General features: G+C 50.9%; 1 protein-coding gene across 2 annotated transcripts in view; it reads left to right on the top strand.

Moving 5' to 3' along the window:
- Positions 1-426, top strand: part of slc6a13 (solute carrier family 6 member 13) — a 16,562-nt gene that overhangs the window by 8,185 nt on the left and 7,951 nt on the right. The window lies entirely within an intron of this gene.

Here is a 426-nt window from a genome sequence, read left to right as displayed (position 1 = left end):
GATGGCTGTGTAGAAGTGGATCAGCAGCTCCTCAGGCAGGTTGAGCTTCCTAAGCTGGCACAGGAAGTATATCCTCTGCTGGGCCTTTTTGATGATGATGTCAGTATTGGGCTCCCACTTTAGGTCCTGGGATATAGTGGATCCCCGAAACTTGAAGGATTCCACAGCAGACACAAGGCTGTTGAGTATGGTGATAGGGGGATGAGTGGGTGGGCTCCTCCTGAAATCCATGATCATCTCCACAGTTTTGAGTGTGTTAAGCTCAAGGTTGACTGGACCAGAGAGCCAGCTGATCTACCTCCCGTCTGTAGGCCAACTCATCACCGTCCCGGATGAGGCCGACAACCGTTGTGTCATCAGCGAATTTCAGGAGTTTAACAGATGGGTCTCTTGAGGTGCAGTCATTGGTTTAGAGGGAGAAGAGCA

Source organism: Etheostoma spectabile, chromosome 8 (genome assembly GCF_008692095.1).
Source record: "Etheostoma spectabile isolate EspeVRDwgs_2016 chromosome 8, UIUC_Espe_1.0, whole genome shotgun sequence".
Taxonomy (NCBI): Eukaryota; Metazoa; Chordata; class Actinopteri; order Perciformes; family Percidae; genus Etheostoma; species Etheostoma spectabile.
The sequence above is the reverse complement of the archived record's forward strand: the minus strand, read 5'-3'. Positions and strand labels throughout refer to the sequence as shown.